Here is a 19681-nt window from a genome sequence, read left to right as displayed (position 1 = left end):
TTCCCATTCCAATCTAAACCAATTTGAGAAGTTGTTGGACATTAATGGGATGCCATGTACTATCCCCACTCCAATCTAAACAAATTTAGGGAAGGTGTTGGGCACTAAGTGGTTGACATTCACTACTCTAACTCCAATGTAAAACAGTTTGAGGAAGGTGTTGAATACTAAAGGGGTGACATGAATTATTCCCACTCCAATGTAAACCAATTTGGGGAAGGTGTTGAACATTAAAGTGGTGACATTTAAAATTCCCACTCCAGTCTAAACCAATTTCAGGAAGCTGTTGGACACTAAAGAGGGACATATACTATTTATACTACAATCTAAAACATTTTATGCGAGGTGCTAGACACAAAACATTTTATATACACAATCAATACTTCAAACTCACGCATAATTTTTGATAAAAAAAATACTTAAAAATACAATAACCCACACTATAAACTTATAATTAAACATTAACATATAAAATAATGTTTATGACTATTAATATAATATATTTGTAATAATATTTTCTAATATTCCAAAACTTTGAAACACACCACAAAAAAATATCTAAAAATGAAAATTATAGAAGGAAAAAATATGAAACTAATTTTCAAATCAAATATTACTAATATTTTCCTGAGATTAAAATTAATACATTTTAGAAACAGCAAAAATGTTTCAAATACTAAGCATATAAAAGAGTCATTATTAAAATGTTGTATAATACATTTTTCATAAATGAACCTATGACATATAAATATACAACTATATTTAAATGTACACATCATAAGTAATATAAACGTATTCTATGTTCATAATTTAATCAGAAAATATTTTAAAAAACAATAAAATAAATGTAAACATGAAAATTATTTACAATGATATAATTTTCAACATTTAAAAAAATTCTTAAAATATGTTTAAAAAATAGTAAATATATTTTTATAAAAATATATTTACATTTATTTTACATTAATAATGTTATGTTTGATATAGTTTGCATTTTACTAAATTTTCTATAATTTAAATAAATATTTTTATATTTACAATAAAAAAGTACTTCTTACATTTAATATAATTTATATGTACATTACAAATATTTAAAAGCTATTATTTAGAAACATTTTTATTGTAACAAAATTAATTTATACATTTTACAATAATAATTTGCATACAATTAAAATAATTATTATTCAATTTAATTAAAAATATTTCTTTTTTTAAAATCTCCTCAAAGTTATCCCCTTTAAACCTAACATCCCGCTACTGAAAAATAATATATATATATATACAGTATATATATATATATATATATATATATATATATAAAAATATATATATATATATATATATACATGTATATATATATATATATATGTGTGTGTGTTTTTATATACATTTATATATATGTATGTTATTTTTATACATTAATACAACTATTTCAAAAATGTATAATAAATAAATGAACTTACTTAACATACAAATAAAAGAAATTGTCAAACACACTACAATAAAATACATACAAAATCAATATTTTTAGCACTCATATTAAAAACAACACTCAAAACAATGTTCCTACCTTTGTTATTCCTGTCGATTATAGTTTTGACATCCCGATATCCTTGACACAACATTTTTTATTCTATATTTTGTCCAAACAGCGGACTACTCACAGGACATACAACAACCATTTGAGGTTGCTGGATGGTGTAGAATGGGTGATTCCGGGTGTGTCACAACTAAAATAAAGGATATATGTAAGAATTCAGAAGGGCCATCGTGTGACTATATGCAAAGAGAAGAATGTGAAATTATTGGGTTACCTCGTTGGGGGGGGCCCCAATTTAATTTTTGAGTGATCAAGAGCTTGCATCCAATGTGCAAGTACACAAGGTGGTTCTTGATCAGAGCCAATCGCCCCCAGTTCTCTGAGAATAGAATCCTTCAACAATTGAAAATAAAGAGCTAAATAGGTGCAAGCCTGATTCCAACAGGACAGAGAACCAAAATGGGAATGGAGGTGGCAGTGTTCTGTAAGAGTATCTTAAATATGTGTCCAATTGGAACGTGTCCCCTCCTTCGCGATGAACTGGATACTGAGGCTGGGCAGCAAGCCTCCATCGACACAGTCTAGTAGAATCGATCCTTTAAGGGAATTAAATATATACAACTTCCCAACAATTGCAAGAATGCACCTGCCCATCAGTATCCTGTTGCGATAATGTGTGCAAGGGCATAATGTTCACAAGGTCTAGCAGGACACAGACAAGGACAGACACAATCAAAGTAGTGAATGTGTGTGGAATAGTGGACGCTGCCATAACCAATGGAGTATCAAGGAAGTGAGCGTGCCTGAAGGAGCGGATGTTACTGTGAAAATTGGGTGAATAGAAATTGAAAGGAGCCTTGGAACCTAGGGCCAGATTGAAGAAAAGTGGTGCTACATTACATGTAGCGCCGCTTTTCTTGCGGACCCTTGTGCCTCCACTACCGCCACCATGTGGTCCCCATTGTAATGTGTAAATATAATTCTGACTGCCTGGAGTGAGGCAATCTGACTGCCAGCCTCGTAATAAGGCCCTAAATCTTCTCTCACTAAACCAGTAAACCACATGGCTCTGGCTCAACAAGTTTTGGTTGTAGACAGTTTCCGTTGCTTTACTGAAAACCTAGTAGATTGCAGTCAGTGCTCTACCATTATTAATGGGTCGTACAATGGACAAGTCTTCCTACTGTGATAATCTCTGCATTTTGTAACAGATTTGACTCCCCTCATAGCCAATCAATCCTTTTATCTGACAAGGTTTAAAATGATAGCACTGAATTTTAACAAGGATAACACTGGCTATTTGCACCGAATAACATTTCAGCTAGTACTGAGTGTTAACTAATTGCCCATATTTATAAATTAATTGGTCACTCACCTAAAGAAAGAAAGTTGAATTGCGTGGAAGGACCTTTCCTTATAACAATGATACACTGGTTATTGTACTGATAGATCAAATAGGACTAATACCATTAATGTAGATCTTTACACCAGGCACATAACTCAAAGAACTTATTTTCAGAATCACAGCAGGTTGGACAAGGACATAGACAACTGCATGAAGCCACTCACCTGTTCTGCTATAGTTATAACCAAAACCTGCAGGTTTACATTTGGTGCTGTGCATAAGACATTAATATTGGTACTAAGGCCTTCATTATGACATTGGCGGAAAATCCCACTTACCGCCATGCTGACTGCCGCCAACATACCACCGCAGATATCCGTTCACCATACGATGTGACACACACACACCAATCTGTCACTATTCAGCCGCAAACACAGGTCCGCCACACCAACGGTCAGTGATAAACTGGCGGCATGCAAACCCACACCGTTACGCCAACAGAACAACGGCCATCACATTTTGACCCACGAATCATTACGGTGGACATTCAATGGCGGTAACCCATTGGCGGTACACACCGCCGGGCTCAAAATACACACACATATACAAAACGACACCACATTGGACAATTTAAACAACACACACCTGACACACATACACACCCACACCACTATAAAACACACATCCACATTACACACAACCCTTTACCATTACAAACCATTGCCAACAGACTGACATCATGACTACAGACAACACCAGACCCACACACCACCATCACCTATACACCACCCATGCACCTTGCATCACACACCCCAACACATCACCCTACACACCCTCACCCACACTACTCACACAACACCCATGGCACCACAAAAACACCCTCGATTCTCAGAGGAGGAGCTAAGAGTCATGGTGGAGGAAATCATCCGGGTAGAAACACAGCTATTTGGAGCACAGGTGGAACAGATATCAAAAGCCAGGAAGATGGAGCTATGGCAGAGAATCGCGGACAGGGTCAACGCTGTGGGACAGCACCCCAGAACCAAGGATGACATCAGGAAGAGGTGGAACAAACTACCGGGGAAAGTACGTTCCATTGCAGCAAGACACCAACTTGCTGTACAGATGACTGGCGGTGGACCCCCACCCCCTCCCCCACAACAACATGGGAGGAGCAAGTCTTGGCAATCATACATCTTGAGGGTCTGGCCGTCATAGCAGGAGGACTGGACTCTGGTAAGTCAACTCTACTACTCCTACCTCCCTACCTGCATGTCATCACATACCCTCACCCTCACTCCCATCGCTCCACCACTTCCCACACACCCCACCATCACATCTCATTCATCCCAATGCCAAGCCCTGCATGCCCAACCAATGCATGGACAACACTCACAGACCTGCATGGACACCTATCACCAAAGCATGCACACTAGAGAAAGAATCAGCTAGCCCACCATATACCAACTTACACAAGTGAAAGCTGCCAGGGAGAATACAACCAAATAGGGCAACCCACCAATGCACAATATATCACACACAGAAACAATAACACTGCATTTACATCCCCACAAGTACCCCAGCCAATGTCAGCAGAGAAGAGATTCCAGCAATGTCCATTCCTCCCACAGAAGAGGCCCACAGTGATGATAGCAATTCTGGACGCCTGTATCAGGATGACCAACCTGGCCCATCAGAGACCTCTGGACAGTCGGTAACTCAGCCACAGTCACACACCACCACAGAGCCTCCCCCATCTGGAAACACCACCACAGCACAGACCCAGCGTACCCATACCTCTGTCCCCAGGACACGTCAATCAGCAGTGTGTCCACCACTACATGGACCCCAGGGCCCACCTCGCCCACAAGACAATCAGGGTCCTGGGGTCAGTGGCAGTGGGCACACAGTTCAGGGGACAGAGGCACAGGACAACAGGGAAACTGGGAGGACCACTGTGCACCAGGGGGAGGACAGGCCCAGGGAACCGACTCTCCAGGAGGCACTCACCAAGATCCTGGGAACATATCAACATTCCCAGTATACACTGGGCCAGATCCTGGCCAACGTACAGGAGAACAGGCGGCTGCAGGAGGGACAGTACCAGGGGATCAGGGAGGAATTGCAGGCCATTAACACCACCCTGGTCTCCATTGCAGAGGTGCTGGCAGACATGATTAACATTATGAGAGAGGCAGCCTCACAACGGTGGGCCCCTGCCACTAGCCAGACATCTGAATTTCCTTCCACCTCCGCTGCCGCAGTGGACAGGAGGCTCCGCCACAGGACCAACAGGCCACCAACACCCCTCCCCCTGAGAAGGACACCCACCCCACAAACGTTCCCTGCGATCCAGGCATAAGCCAGAGACTATTGCCAAGACCCCCGCCAGGAAATGAGACTCTCCTGACTGTCACCCTTGTGTCCCACTCTGTCACCCTGTCCACCTTGAACTGCCATTGCTTCCCTTCCTATGTCCCCTTGGACAATGCAACTGTGCTTCAAATAGACTGGAACTATACCCTGGACTTTCCTCCATCATCCCCCCAGCCCAATGCACTTGCCCCTTTACTCCTTAGCACTTAAATAAACACCCCTTGAACAAATACAAGTATGGAGTAGGTCAAAGATTTAAGAATGTATTCATTTAACCAGATTCAAACATTACATTTCAAATGTACAGTAATATTCACATTGGAAAGACCTGTAGTTGGCTGCAGTGATCACACCAGGAGCGATAGTGTGGCACCAACATCTGCAAAATGAGTTACTAAACGGTACAGTGAGTGGGCATAGAAGTGGGAAATAACAGCTTGCCAGTGACAAAGATCATCTAAATAATGACAATGAAATGTGAAGTAACACTGTCATGCCACGATGATCTGGCAGACTTTCTTGGGTGAGTAGCACAGGGATCCACCTGTTAGATGGAGGCACTGAAACCTGGACTTCAGGAGGCCTACGTTCTATAATCCTTCTTGTACGCCCATGTGCCTCATTGTAACATTCTTCTGCCCTTGTCCTGGGATTTCTCACAGGGGTCAGTAGCCATGATAGGTTGGGGTAAGCTGAGTCACCTGCAAATATGGAGGGGCAACATTTAGCCACACACCATCCCATATGGCCTATACCATACCCATACACCAACATCCACTGGGTTGGAATCAGGGCTCACCTATTAGCCACACCCTGTACCTATGTAGTTGGGCCATCACATTAGGGATGCTGCTATTCCTCCGGATAAAGGCATCATGCACAGTCCCAGGTTACTTAGCATTGACATGGGAGATGTACTGTTCCACCAAGCACACCATCTGGACATTCATGGAATGACAACTCTTTCGATTTCGGAATACCTGTTCATTTTGCTGAGGGGGGACAAATGCATATGTGTTCCATTAATTGCCCCAATTATGTTGGGGGTGTGTCCCATTGCATAGAAGTCAGCCTTCACTGTCACCAAATCATCCACATGGGGGAAAACAATGTAGCTGTACATGTGTTTAATGAGGGCAGACAACACTCTGGTCAGCACTATTGAGAACATTGGCTGTGACACTCCCACTGCCAAGCCCACTATCACTTGGACAGAACCAGTTGCCAAGAAATGCAGCATAGATAGAACTTGCACAAGAGGGGGAATCCCAATGGGGTGACGCATAGCAGATATCAGGTCAGGCTCCAGTTGGGCACACAGATCCGTTATTGTGGCCCTGTCAAGTCTGTAGGTGAGGATAATGTGCCTCTCCTCCATTGTTGCCAAGACCACGGGGGTCTGTACACAGGGGTATGTCTCCATCTCCTATTCGTCCTCAGCGGTTGCAGTCTAAGTGACAAAAGAGTGAGGAGCCAGTCATAAACTGAATATTGGAGCCACAACAGTACAATGCATGATGTCAATTTTAAATGTATAAGTGGCATTTGTCCTGTATGTCCAATTGTGAACTGTGACACAGTTATAATCCAGTGCCTCCCCCCCCCCCTGAAATGGCAGCCTTCTGTCCTGGGTGAAGGGACATTTGGAAGTGATGTAATTCCGCTGACGTTCACCGTTGCGGGAGGCGGTATGGGAACCGCTGTGCAACTCCTCATTTGATAACATTGGGCCCTATGGGGTACAGTGGCCAATGGTGATGTACGCCGGCGGTGACCGTATACACCGTTGCGGATGTCACTGCCATTTTCTATCTGTTCTCTCACTTGCTACCTGACCTTCAACAGGAGAGGACCTACACTGCATGTGCTGCTGTGACCTGTGTCTGGGACCTAACATGGTGCGTGTGAGTGGGGAAGGGCCCCTGCCTTCACCTCGGTGGAGTTGGAGCAACTGATGGATGGGGTCCTACCCCAGTACGGACTGCTGTATGGGTCTCCAGACCAACAGGTGAGTACACTGTGAGTACGATGCATGGTGTATGAATGCATTGGAGTGGTGTGTGTGAAGGGCTTGTGTAGGGGGGCTTTATGGATGTCCCCTGGGTGGCATACAGCTTGTGGGGTGGGCCCTCTGTGTGCAAATGGCGATGTGAAGGGGTATGGTGGGCCATAATATGCAGGACGGTCTGACTAATAGCTTTCCCTGTGTATATTTCTCTGCAGGTCAGCGCCCATCAAAAGAAAGGTATATGGTGCCATCGCCAAGGACGTGCGGACCCTGGGGGTCTTTGGCAGGCGGAGCACCCACTGTCGGAAACGTTGGGAGGACCTGAGATGCTGGGCACGGAAGACCGCGGGTCTTGGAAAGGCCTCCCAACGAGGAAGGGGGTGCCCGTCGAACACTTACCCCCCTGATGGCCCGCATACTGGCGGTGGCCTATACAGAGCTGGATGGGCACTTGAGGGCATCACAGCAGCCACAAGGGGGTGGGTACAGTGCCCATCATTACAACTTACACCTAGCAGGGTGGTATCCGGGTGGGGGATGTGTGTCAGTGGGTGCCCCTAGGCCAGGCCTGACATTACAGAGTAGGCTCCATTTTGGGCAGAGTTCTGAAGTGATAATCCTCCTACCTAGCTTGAAGGCATCCTCTACTGGGCAGGACTGTGTGGGGCCCAGGTATGCTGCAATTGGCGGGATGTGTCCCTCCCCATGCTCTGGTGGCTAGCATTCATACTTGGTAGTGAATTGCAAAGTGCGTAGGCCTGTTCACTGTGTGTGAGTGTGGTATGTACGCCAATGGTGGTGTTGGTGCAGCCATTGGCCATGTGTATCCTTTGTCTCTTCCGCCCCCTTTTTTGTTTTGTCATCTTGTCCTTATGTGCATTAGCATCATCTGGCAGAGGAGCGGAGGCACCGGCGACGGAGGCAGCTGCATCCCACAGGACACAGGAGGCAGAGCCCACCTACGCTGAGGGCACCAGTGGGACGGAGGGCGAGGGGAGCATCCCGGTGGAGACAGGAGGGGACAGTTCGGACACAGATACCTCCTCCGATGGAAGCTCCCTGGTGGTGGCAGACACTTCTGTGACCACCCCAGCTACAGGTACACCCGCCACCCCGTACCAGCACCGCCCTCCCAGCAGCCCCTCATCGAGTTGCCCATGCCCACTCACCCAGGAGGGTTGGCATCTCTTTCACCCCAGGCACCTGAGGCCCTGCCCCAGTTAACCCTGCTGCCCTGAGTGAGGAGGCTATTGATCTCCTGAGATCCTTATCTGTAGGGCAGTCAACCATTGTGAATGCCATCCAGGGGCCGGCAGCCCAAATGCAACAAACAAATACATTCCTGGAGGGCATTCACACTGGCTTGGCGGCACAACAGAGATCAATCCAGGCTCTGGCATCCTCTCTGATGGCAGCCATTGTCCCTGTTTCAACCCTCCCCCTCCAACTTCTTCTTCCCAATCCCATTACCCTCAACCCCAACCTATCTCAAGCACACAGGCAGACGAGCATGCACACAGGGCAACACACAAGACTGGTACTGGCAAACACAGGCACCACACATCATCCCACAGGTACTCACACAAACACCATCCAGATGCAGACATACCAACATCAACTGCCTCCACTGTGTCCCCCTCATCCTCCTCCACCTCACTCCCAGTTGCGTCTACACTCACACCTGCATGCACTACATCCTCATCCACTACCAGCATCACCACCACACCTAGCAGAACACACACCTCACTGGCAGACACCTCCATAACAGCCATGCACACGTCCCCTGTGTTCTCTCCCACTGTGTCTGTCCCCCCTCCCAAGGTACACAAACGTAAGCACTCAGACACCCAACAGCCATCCACCTCACAACAGCATCCAGCCCATGCACCTGCACCCAAACACAGCAGACAGACACCTCCTACAACCACTCCCTCTTCCTCCACTCCCAAACCTTCTCCCTCTTCCCGCCACAGTGACCTTAAGAAGCTTTTCCTCTCCCTTATTGACCTCTTCCCTGCCCCTCCTCCCCACCCTTCACGCCTGGCCCGGGTGGGAAAAACCCAGACAAGCACCTCAGCTACCCAGTCCACAGGCACTGTAGTGTCCACACCCACTCATGGTGGTAAAGGATCCAGGGCACGTGGCAGCCTCAAGGAAGGGGGTGCCATCCCTAAGTGCTGCCCAGCAGGGCAAGGAGTCTGCCCCAAGTGCTGCAAAGAGGGACAAGGTGCCATCCCCGGCTACTGATAGGAAGCCCAAGGAGCCGGACCCAGCTGCTGCCAGGAATAGCAAGGTGCCTTCCCCAGCTGCTGCCAGGAAGTGCAAAGAGCCTGCCCCAAGTGATGCAAAGAAGAGCAAGGAGCTATCCCCAGCTGCTCCCAGGAAGGGCATGGGGCCTGCACCAGCAGGCAGGGAGGACAAGGGGCCTGGTGCTGGGACTCAGACAGAGGCCCCACCACCAACCATGGTTGTGCAGGCGCCCGAGGCTGCAGGGGATGGGCAGGAGCTTCCCCCCACATCCGCCACCAGCAGCAGCAGCACCACCACCAACAGTGGGCAGCTGTCCGAGGCTGCAGGGGATGGGCTGGAGCTTCCCCCCACCAGCAGTAGCACCACCACCAGTGAGCAGCCATCTGAGGCTGCAGGGGATGGGCTAGAGCCTCCCCCCACCAGTGGCTGCAGCAGCACTGAGCAGCTGTCACCGCTGACAGACAGTCCGTAGTCCTGCCTCCATGGGCTGTTGTGCGGCCTGCCCCCTGCAAATCCTGTGGGTATGACACCCAGCTGAGAGACTGTGACCTTGCACTCCCCAGGATCAGAGGCATGATGCTCCCTCAAGAACCAGTGGGTAAGCCACCCACTCACCCCATCCTCCGCAGGATCAGAGGCACAGGGCACGATGCCCCCTCCAGAACCAGTGGGTAAGCCGCCCACTCACCCCATCCTCCCCAGGATCAGAAGCACAGGGCACAGCACGATGCCCCTTCCAGAACCAGTGGGTAAGCCGCCCACTCACCCCATCCTCCCCAGGATCAGAAGCACAGGGCACAATGCCCCCTCCAGAACCAGTGGGTATGACACCCACTCGAGAGACTGTGGCCTTGCACTCCCCTGGACAAAGCACAGGGCATGTTGCCACCTCCAGAAAACAGTGGGCAAGACACCCACTCAAGAGACTGTGGCCTTGAACTCCCAGGACAAAACACAGGGCATGTTACCCCCTCCAGAACCAATGGGCAAGACACCCACTCAAGAGACTGTAGCCTTGCACTCCCAGGACAAAACACAGGGCATGTTACCCCCTCCAGAACCAATGGGCAAGACACCCACTCCAGAGACTGTGGCTGTGCACTCCCCAGAACAAAGCACAGGGCATGTTGCCCCCTCCAAAACCAATTGTTCCATCTGCCGGCTGAGGTCCCCCCCCATTCCCTGTCCCCCTGAGATGCTTGCCTATTTTCCAACTGATGCCCCTGCAGTGTTCTCTCTGTGTTGGTGCAGGAGACAGGTGGGGCCTTGGACTTTGTCATGTGGCCCTGTGGCCCACGCACATTGAGGACTGGGCAGTGTCCCTTGAACTGTACATTTGTATATACTTTTGGATTGAATGTTCGTCTTTTTACTGTATTTATATTATTACACTCACTTTCAACTGTTTGTGTTCTCCTTGCACTATTCCTGAGGGGTACGGGGTAAATATGTTGTCTTACTGAATTGATTGTGTGTATGGTGTTGGGGGTGGGGCTGTGTGTTGTGCATGTGCGTGTCAGTCTCTTTTCCCTGCCCCCCTCCCTTGTGTGCTAGGCGGCTGTACTCACCCTGGTCGTCTTCACCGTCGTTGGTGTTCGTGGTGGAGCAGGACGTAAAATATCAGGGGAAATATTTGCAGCTCGGGCTCCATGGCATCGTGGTTCTTCCCTGTGTCTCAAAAGGTGAGTCCTTTCCGTTCTGAGGTCTGTTTCCGCCAGGCTTTTGATGTCGTTGGTACTGCCCCGGAAAACATTGACCTCTGCCTGGCTGTAGGCGGCTATCACTGTGGTGCCTATTGTTTCCACTCTGGCAGTCGATATGGTAAAGTGGCTGTCTTATCTGAGATCTGTCCACCATGGTCATAATTTGGCGGTAGTTACCGCCAGCATGTTGACGGTATTACCACCACTTTATCACCGACCGCCAGGGTTGTAATGAGGGCCTAAATGTCAAAACTGCAGTACCAAATATCTATGTGCATGTGAACATGTACATAGTTGCAATGTTTAGGCATGCAATTTATTACAATATTACAGTTTATGTTTATCAGCAATATCAATATGCTTCCTGCATACTACTGCACAGGGGCCTAGCTCTTTCCCACAGCCATGGCTTAAAGTCTCTGTATGCTTGAAACATAAATGACAGCAGTGACCTACTAGTTGCAAAGATTGAAGAACCTGTTTTGGGACACTGGATGCAATGTGATCTTTATTGTCTTGGCTGCGTATGCCAGGAGAGAACCTTTAGGTAGTAGAGGTATCTAAAGGGCTCAGATGGACCGAGTGTATCTTAATACTCAAATTGTGGGTTTTTAAGGGTGACTTATGGGCAATTGTAGACTAGTAGGAAGTGCCATGCAATATGCCCAAAGAGCCAATAGACATATTTCTGGGACGCTAGAGACTAGTAGGATGGATTTAATTGTCTTTCAGAGACAGTTATGGGCTGGTGAGGGAAAGTGTAGGATCAGTTAGGGTCAGATGAGACAATAGGAGGGCCTGCCAAGGGCTTGTCAGAGTTAGTTAAGGGTAACTTGGGGCTGGTTACAGAGTGCATGACTCCATTGAAGCTACGTTGTGGCTCAATAGATGGTTTTTACATAGTGGGTACAGGCAATGTGTGTCTGAGTGCCATATGAGAATCAACTGAGAGTAACTGAGGGAAACTGGAAGTTCTGAGTGCTAGCTGGGGACATCTTATGTGTCAGCGTTGGTTTCAGATGAGTGTTTGAGGCACAGCTAAAGGTTTACCTCAGATCTGGCAGAGGGACTAAGAAGGTAGATGAGGAAAAGCTGTTGGTTAGCTAAAGTAAACTTTGGGCTCTCTTAGAGCTGAGAGAAGAGGATGGTTTCTGAGAACTGGGTGATATAATGTGGGGACCAGCTAAAGGCCCTTGAGAGCCATCTGATGATCTGGGTGGCAAGGTGGGTGACATAAAGTTCCTAAAGCGGACTACTGGCTCTCACATTATACCCATCCCCACAGTTCGGGCCTAATTATGAGTTTGGAGGACGGGAACACCTGTCTGCCAAACTCCCGATAGGATGGCTGCCGCCGCAGAGGCAACCACCCCTTTGGACCTAATATGAGTTTCCGCTAGCCTGACAGGCGCAAACTGTGGTTTCCACTTGTCAGCCTAGCGGGAAACTGGCAGCAGCACTGGCTCCGACTCCAAATTGAGCCAGCGGCAATGCTGTCATCTGCCAGGTGCACCTTCGCATTGTTCACTGTCTGCGTAGCAGACAGTAAATATTGCGATGGTGCTGGGCGGGGGGACCCCTGCACTGCCCTGCCAATTGCATGGGCAGTGCAGAAGCCCCCCTTTATCCCCCTGTACCTGTTCTCCACCCACCTTTACATGGTGGTAAAACCGCCATGAAATGACTGGTGGAGAACAAGGTTGTAATCAGCAGTGCAGCACTGCATGCAGTGCCGCTCTGGCTGATTGTGACCTCCACCTGCCATCAACCCGTCGGAATTACCAGTCCCAGCAGGGACAGGAGAACCCTAGTGGTCTGACCGCCAGGGTCTTAATGTGGTGGTCAGACCACCATAGCAGCGGTGTAATGAGGCCTTTAGCTTTTGGCTCCCTGATTTATCCGTGTTCGGCTTGTGAGGTAAGTTTGTATTACTACTGCTTGTAGTGTGCCTGTTCTGAGTCTGAGTTGTTGGCTTTCACTGCAATTACCGTTATGTATCTGTTCTTTGTATGCTAAGGAAGCTTGCACTGTTGCATGCTGTGCAGTGTAATTTCAGTATGTGCACAAAGGAAGATTGCAGTGCTGCTGCCTGTGCTGTATACACTGTTGGGCACACTTTACTTTTAATGCTTAGAGAGCAGGATGAGGCACGTACCACTGAATATCATGGTTGTTCTATCACCGAGTTTCTCTCCAAACACCCCATAACTTCTAAAATGCTGTGTCTGTGGTACACAGCATTCACTGTTTAACATGTTAGCGGGCCATGTCTCTTGGGGATCTGGCCACTTATTCTTCTAAAAGAGGGGGACTTGGCATAGAAAAGAGTTTGAAGCCCCATGCTCTACAAGCAAAAACGAATCCCCTATGAGAAGCAAAAAAGGTAGCAAATGCATTTGTGTTACATGTCTATAGTGTACAGCTGTTGCATTTGCATATGCGTACATACCTTCACACATGAGTACTCCTGAAACTTTTTCAAATGTTCTCCAAACATATTAAGGGTAGAGGGTACAAGTGCATGCTTTCCTTATTTCCTTTTACGTCAAAGCCTATCAGACAGCGCCGCTGTTTGGTGATCTAACTTCTTATTCAGCCCATTGCTGACCACTGACTTTCTGGTTTGTAACTCACATTTGCTTGCTTTCTATTTGTGTGTGTCATTTATTTTAGGGTGTCCAGCTTGAGTTTGTCCGTCTGTTAAAAATTATTGCTTGTTAACTATATCCCTCTGAGTGTTTGTTTTCTGTAAAGAGGTCTTTAAATCTTGTTCTTATCTTGCCACAATTGTTATGCATTCAAGAAGTCAAGTGTCAGGCTCTGTCCTTTCAGGCAGCTTTGTGTTTATTTATTTTTTCTGACTTCAAAGTAAGAGAATTTATGTGACAATCTTGCTGTGAAACAAAAGGCTTTTTTAGCACAAAATTTAACTGCGCCAATAGTTCAGAATACATCAGAATTAGTTATGTATAAATTAACTTTCTTTTTTGTAATTCTGAAGTGTGGTGAAAACAAATATTTGGATGCGATCAAAACACATCAATACACTAGGTGATGACATTTCCGCACAGTTTGTGTGCACAGTAAAACGGTATGTCTGTGCAAATGAAATGGTCATTTCAATTGAAATTGTGTTGTCTGCAATGGCAGTGCACTACCACACCATGCATACTCCACATTACACCACTCTACTGTACACCACTCTATGCGTGTCCTTTTTACGACACTCAACTTCTTACTACTCTATGACATGCCACTCCATTCTAAGACACTCCACATCACTAAACTCTATGAAATGCCACTCCACTCTAAGATATGACACCCCACACCACTGCACTCCACACCACTTCACTCTTCTCTACTCCCTTCCACTCTACATTGCTCCACTCTACACCCCTCCACTCCACTCCACTGTACCCCAGTCTACCCCACTCCACTCCAATATACCCTACTCCACTCCAGTTTACTCCAATCTACCCCAATCTACACCAATCTATCACAATCCACTACACTCTAAGCTACCACACTGCACTCTGAGCTATCTCAGTCTACCCCACTTCACTCCAAGCTACCCCATCTACACCACTCCAATCTACCCCAATTCACCCCACTCCACTCTACTCCACTCTACCCCAGTCTACCCCACACCACTCCAATCTACATCACTCCACTCCAGTCTACGCCATTCTACCCCATTCCACTCTAACCCACTCAATCTACCACAATCTACACCACTCCAATCTACTCCGCCTCACTCCAACCTACTCCAATCAATGCCACTCCAATCTACCCGCTCCTCTCCAATCCACCCCAAACCACCCCACTCAAATCTACCCCAATCTGCCCTAATCTTCCCCACTTCACTCCAATCTACCCCACCCCACTTCAATGTACCCCAACCTACCCCACTCCAATCTACCCTACTCCAATCTACCCCACTACACTCTAATCCTACCCCACTCCACTCCAATATCCACTTTAATCTATCTCACCCCCACTCCACCCCAATCTCCCAAATTTACGCCACTCCAATCTACCACAATCTAGCCCACTTTATCACTATCGGCCCCATTCCAATCCAATCTACCCTATTCTACTCTAATCTAACCTAATCTACCCCACTGCATTCAATGCAATCTACTCCACTCTGCCCCAGTCTACCCCACACCACTCCACTTAAATCTACCACTCTTGACTCAACTTTCATACAATCTACACCACTCCACTCCAATCTACTGCACTCCAATCTACCCAAATCCAGTCTGCCCCAATCCACCCCACTCCACCCTAATCAATCCCACTCCACTCCAGTCTGCCCCACTCCACTTCACTCTACACCAATCTACCTGACTCCACTCCAATCTACCTCACTCTACCCCAATTTACCTTACCTCACCCCAACCTGCCCCCAAACCCCAATCTACCCCATTCCACGTCATTCTACCCCACTCTACTCTAATCTTCTCCAATCTACCCCACTCCACTCCAATCTACCACAGTCTACTGAGTCCACTCCAATCTACTCTTTGGAACTCCAATATCTGCTCCACTATAGCCCATGCCACTCCACTCCATTGTCCCCACGCCACTCCAATCTACCACAATCTATCCAATTCCAATCTACCACAATCTACCCCACTCTACTCCACCACAATCTACCCCTGCTCCAGTCCACCCCAATTTACCCCACTCCAATCTACTCCATTCCACTCCACCCACATCTACTCCATGCCATTCCAATCTACCACACTCCTATCCACCCAGTCTACTCCATGCAACTCCACCTTAATGTTCCTGACTCCACTCCACTCCAAATTACCCTACTCCACTCCAGTCTACCTCACTTCAATCTACCCCACTCTACCCCATTCCAATTTACCCCACTTTTCTCCACTACAATCTACCCCAATATACCCCACTCTACACCACTTAACTCTACGCCACTCCAATCTACCCCAATCTACCACACTCCACCCCACTTCACGCCTGGCGAAGGAGCGTCACCCCACTGGCACCGCCAGCAGCTCAAAAATAAAACAATATTTTATTAGTGCTTTATTTTTCAGCTGCTGTCTGAGCCAGCATGTGCACGGAGGGGTGGAGCTGGGCCATGGGAGGGGGGAGGAGTGGAGTGGAGTTCAGTGCACTTAATTGCACATGTCAATTTGGCTGGCTGTTTTAGGCTGGCCAAACTGACATATGCACTTAGGTTTCTCCAACACAGCCAAGTTGGAAAAACAGCACAGACTCTAATGCACTGTCTGAGCAGCAGACCAACTCACTCAAACCAATCGTGATGCTGCTCTCATGCTTGGCATAGCATGAGAGCAGCGCCATGATTGCATCGGGAGCCTATGCTGGTGACCCAGGGACTGTTGGGACACCATCTGGAGAGAAGAGGCTCGAGGCGGCCACCGGCGGCAACAGGACAGGTACCTTTTTATTATTATTATTATTATTATTATTTTATTACTTCCCTTGTCCCTGTCCTTAACCCCTCTCCCGAACTCCTTTGAGTTTTGCGGTGGGCACCACTGTGTACAACATGGGTACAAATTGCCAGTCAATAGCTCTTGCATAGGTGAAACCTACTGCCTTTGCCAATACTTGTTTAATAATTTAGGCCGAATATTGTAGCTAAACAAATGTAAGTAGTTCATGCTGAGAACTTAAAACAGTAGAGTATACAATAGGGGGACAAGGAGATTCAAATAGGTCCAGTGGACATTGTCCCAATAGTCAAATACAAAGCAATTAGGTCCACTGTTCCAAGGGAACTCAATAAGGGCCTGGTAATTATCACAGGTCAATGAGACACTTCTATAAGTAGAAGCAAAGGCCCTTACACACCCCAATGGGTGTCATGCTTCATGACTGGGCCTACTCCTCATCGGGCCAGTGCTGCAATACCCAAAAAGTCCTTCTAAAGGGCTCTTTGCCAGAGATCGTTTGATAGGTGCTGTTGTCGATAGTAGGAGTAGACTCAAACCTACATAGGTAGGGAAGGGCTGGAGGTTTCCCAAGTGAAGTCAAAGAGTTTCTTTGTTTATTTTTGGTCCTGAAGAAACGCCAACTGATCCATTTGGGTCAACAAGGGCATGAAACATGTAAACCATCAATGAGGGTTAAAGGACTAAGGGGGTCATTTTGACCCCTGTGGTAAAAAAAGCCTACCGCCGCGACTACCAGCCATCCGCCAAATTATGACCACTAGATTTCCTCAAGAAGGATGGCAGAAATCCAACTGTGGCCATGCCGGCGGATGGTGGTAAGGTGGCGCTGCTGCCAGCAGCAGCACCACGCCACTAGACTGCCGCCAGCCATATTATGAGAATAATACAGCCTGGCGGTGTTCTGCTGGCGGACGCTGCTGCAGCCAGCAGCGCCCCGTCCCATCTCCTACCGGAGGACCCCCGGCACACAGGTAAGTGGGTGCTTCAACAGGGGAAGGGGGTGGGGGGGTGTTGTGTGTGTGCGTTTGGGGGGGTTGTTTGTCTGTGCGTGCGTATATGCGGGTGTGTGTTGCATGTTGTATATGTTTGCATATTTGGGGGGGTGAGAGCCTGTATGTTGAGTAGTGTGAATGCGTGTCTGCGTGTATGTATGTGTGTGTGGATGTGTGTGTGACTGGATGCATTCATGCGCGGATGAATGTGGGAATGGGTGTGTGTATGCGTGTGTGTATGCGTGTGTGAAGGGAGGGGCATGTATGAACGGGGGTCTGGAGAAAGGGTATTGGGAGGGAAGCTGTTGAGGGGTTGGGGATTCCCTGTCACTGATAGTGCCTACCGCCATGGTTTTCATGGCAGTAAGGAAGCCACGAAAACCATGGCGGTATGCAGGGTCAAAACCCCGCATGAGGGCAAGTGATGGCCGCCGGGCTAGAGACAAGTTACCGCCATGGCGGTTGGTGTGATACATGTCATAATATGGAAGAAAGTACTGCTAGCCTGTTAGCAGTAATTTACTCCATATTACCGCTGACCACCGGGGTCATAATGACCGCCTAAAATTTCCTTTCCCTATTTTTATCTACGTTGAGTGGAGGAACATGATTTCCTTGGTCACTCCCCTTGTTTTTAACCTTGACCTAGACCCTTTAGGGACAATAAAATGATCTACATTAGGGCCTAAAGTCACTACCTTCAGCCCTTCATTTCCTCGTGTAGGTTTCAGTCTACTCCTACTATCGACAACGGCACCTATCAGAAGATCTCCGGCAAACAGCCCCCTAGAGGGGACCTTGGGACACTGCAGCGCCGGCCCGATGAGGAGCAGGCCCAATGATGAAGCATGACACCCATTGTGGGTGCTCTTGCTTCTACTTATAGAAGTTCCCCGTTGACCTGTGATAATTACCAGGGCCTTATTGATTTCCCTTGAAACAGGGTAACTTAAAACAGCCAGTAACTAAGGCAAATATTTATACTCGGCTTGCGCTGAATCATTTTTTTTACGCTAATTCAGTGCAAACCTAACTCCATAGTTGTACTTTGGCGCTAGACCCGTCTAGCGCCTGCTGAAGCAGATGTCTTAATTAGAAATTATTAAAGAGTGTTTATGTGTTTTAAACAATGAATTTTGTAGAAAATGAAATAACATAGAAAAATAATGCACATATTTGAAATTGTGTCCTCAAAGAATGGCCACCAGTGTTCACGAAATGTACTAATTGATGATTAATACTTACATTGAAAATGTATTAGATTGATGCAATAACATGTCATATTAAGAGTTATGAAGTATGTTTTAGCTTATTAATTGTAGGCCTTAACTTAGCGAGTGTCTTGGCCTAGGTTTGCCAGGCTTCATGAAGAAGTTGTATTTCTTAATGTTTAATAGAACATGCTGACAGAGTGAACTAACTGTGAAATGTTCATTGTTTTAATAAAATTGCTTAGCCAAAGCTTTCCATGAGAATCAACTAACAGGAGACAGTGTCCTTAAAATGTATTGAGCTGTATGTGATGTGTGCAAGAGGTTCTTTCCCAGGACGCGAACAATGAAGACGTTGACTGGAGAAGAACATGCAATAAATTTGATACCTGACGAGGTGGATGATGAGAACATTGTAAGGCAGACCAATCAATGAGGTGTGAAAGGCGAAATATTAGAATTTATAGATTTGGTATAGAAAATGTATTGGGTAGAGTAATAACGTACGATTAACTGACCAATTGGGAATTAGGGAATAGTTTGGGTGACTTTGATATAACAACGCGACAGATGGAATTTAGAGAACATATTGCAGATTGCGAGACTAGAGATCTTACCCCGGTATGAGATGCAATATTGAGAAAAAGGGATTTGAGATTCTGTCATTGGGCTCATACTCTTTGTCTGAGAGCCTGATGTGTTGCTGATCGATTGATGACCTGAGGACGAAGACTGATTCTGTTTGCTGACCCATACCGTGGATAGGTAGATATGACAATATGACTGAAATGTATTTTTATGCC

This window comes from Pleurodeles waltl, chromosome 8, assembly GCF_031143425.1.
Source record: "Pleurodeles waltl isolate 20211129_DDA chromosome 8, aPleWal1.hap1.20221129, whole genome shotgun sequence".
Taxonomy (NCBI): domain Eukaryota; kingdom Metazoa; phylum Chordata; class Amphibia; order Caudata; family Salamandridae; genus Pleurodeles; species Pleurodeles waltl.
This window is presented reverse-complemented; position numbering follows the sequence as displayed.